A 2,500-nucleotide genomic window follows, 5' to 3' on the forward strand; every position below is an offset into this window, starting at 1 on the left:
CCCAAGCATACGAGTCACATAGATACAGTTTGGAAATACAATAAACATATAATAATAACAACATAGTCCCAGAATACATAGTGAAACTCAATACCTAACCTGGCTTAAATGTTTCCAAGGCCATCAGCCATTTCACAGCCTTGAGATGGCCAGTTAATCCTTTTAACTGGGTCGCCATCTTGACTGGTAGGGCTAGCAAACGGGCTTAAACTTTATTGTATCATGCCACACTGCCCCTACCATCATAGTCAATTTACCGGTATTCCTCAAACATGATGAGAAGTAATGGCACAGGCACTCTCCCCTCATTTACACCAGGGGTGCACTATATATTTCTGGGGAGGAGTGAGCGGTTGCAGAGGCCCCACGCTCTTCCCCAAGGCATTTAAATAAAATGTCGGGGGATCACATGAGGCCCCTGCAACTCCACTTACCGGGATTCACACCCTTCCTAATATAACCATTCTTCTTCTTCTTCTTCTCACAGGCACATAAAGAACTGAGGATGCAACGGGAGAAAATTACTCCTGAACAAGGATGAATAGACATCTACAATCTACAATACACCAAACAATTGCTCCATGTGAGCTACATGATATCAGTGCTCAGAAGATGTTTGTCCTATCCAAACAGCTGTTGGACACTGATACCTGCTTACATTCCCATTTTCTTGGTAACAACGCTGTGCAAATGTGGAGTGCTTTCTCCCGCTGCCATTTTGTGCTACCTACTTATTGGCAATATGCTATTAATTTGATGCTACAAAGTACTGTATAAATGTTATGATGCATTTGTAACAATCAATTTGTGATTTGTGACAACGTTCCTCTGCTTGTGTCGCTGAACAATTGAGGGAGGGTTTTGAAGCTGTTATGAGAAGAGTTGTTTGGAGTAATATCATAATGGCTTGTAACAACATTAGCATCTGAAAATGGTGCAGCTGTCCTTTCTATCCGTTTCCTTTCTATATGCTACACTTACATTAGAGATCTGACGTGGAATTGATCTCTTCCCTTAAAGGCAGACTACACCCCAGATACCTTAAGTAGTCTCAGTTAGTTTTTTTTTTTTTTTTTTTTTTTTAGAACATCAATTTTTTGCAAAGCATATCAAGGTTATGTACATAAAAAAATAAAACTAGGACAGCATGCTGCCATATTGCTACTTTGGTAATGCTGTTTGTGGTACAGGAAGTTTGAGGCATCATAGACTTCAATGTAATTTCACATCACTTTGAACCCTCCATAGATTACAGAAAGATTCAAGGTAACTAAATGAGTAAGCAGCATTGGTATTTCTAACGCTGTCATACATCACTACTTAACAAAGAAAAGCACATAACGGCACACAAAGGAAAACCATGAAATCAATGACTTGGTGTGATTTACCTCAAGTATTTTATCAATGTTAGACCTTTTCTAAAATGTTAAGCACAGGAAAGGATTTGGATTGAAGTTGTTCTGAATTGGGGTGTAACCTGCTATGTTGTTTCTTCTCTGTTCTCATTGTGGTTTACATTGGACCACTGAAGGCGGCCAGAGAAAAATAAAAAGTAGCCATGGTTTTGTGCCCGCTAAAAGATTTCTAAGTAAAGTATTTTTAACTGTGTTAAAAATGTTAAAGTATCAATGGGTACATTGGTGAGATTTCTCATCCACGCTCTACTGTATGTACTGCAAATTTGCAACATGTATGTAAAAAAAAACCTAAAGCATTAAAAATACTGTTTTTACCATTTAATGTGAGATACGGGTGATAGGGTAGGAGATTAGTTTCCAGGTGCTTACTTTCAACTGCAGTGAGATGTGACCCTCCAACATAAACCCTAACTATCCTTCTTTTCATCATCTTTGTAAACTGTAATAATATCATTTGAACCACAGTATAAAGTGTGTCTTTAGCAAAATGTCGTTAGTCAAATATTATTTAAGCCAGGGGAGAACAATCTTTTTTCCCTGCACCGCCATGCAGGCTCTTCCCCTCTCTTCGCGCCACCACCCCCCTTCTTACCTTGGCTCCAGCGTCATGATGTCACGTTGCTGTGGCAACGTGATGTCTCATGACCTCACGACGTCATTTGCCGCCACGTTGCCATGGCGACGCATCTCCAGGAGCAAGGTAAGTGCAGTTTACAGAGGCCTTCGCCGCTTCCCTGGCACTTATTTTAAGTGCCTTCGGGAAGCGCGCTGGGCCTCTGTAAGCCCCGTGCCCCCCGCAGATGATTTCGCGCCCCCCTGGGGTTCACGCCCCCCAGTTTGTGCACCACTGATTTAAGCAATACCTTTACAAAACATTACTTTATTAAATGTGTTGTGTTTAATACTTCTAGGTACAATGGACAATCATCGTGTGCAAATAGGTTTTGTGTAGGCAGAGTAGTTTGAAAAACAAACTTCTGTACACTTAATGTTATCAATGGATAATTCTTATGTTGGTTTCTTAATATATTTTACAATCTACAATAAATCTCATGCAAGCAGAACACAATTTCTTGATGTAC

The sequence above is a fragment of the Ascaphus truei genome, chromosome 6 (assembly GCF_040206685.1).
Source record: "Ascaphus truei isolate aAscTru1 chromosome 6, aAscTru1.hap1, whole genome shotgun sequence".
Classification (NCBI taxonomy): domain Eukaryota; kingdom Metazoa; phylum Chordata; class Amphibia; order Anura; family Ascaphidae; genus Ascaphus; species Ascaphus truei.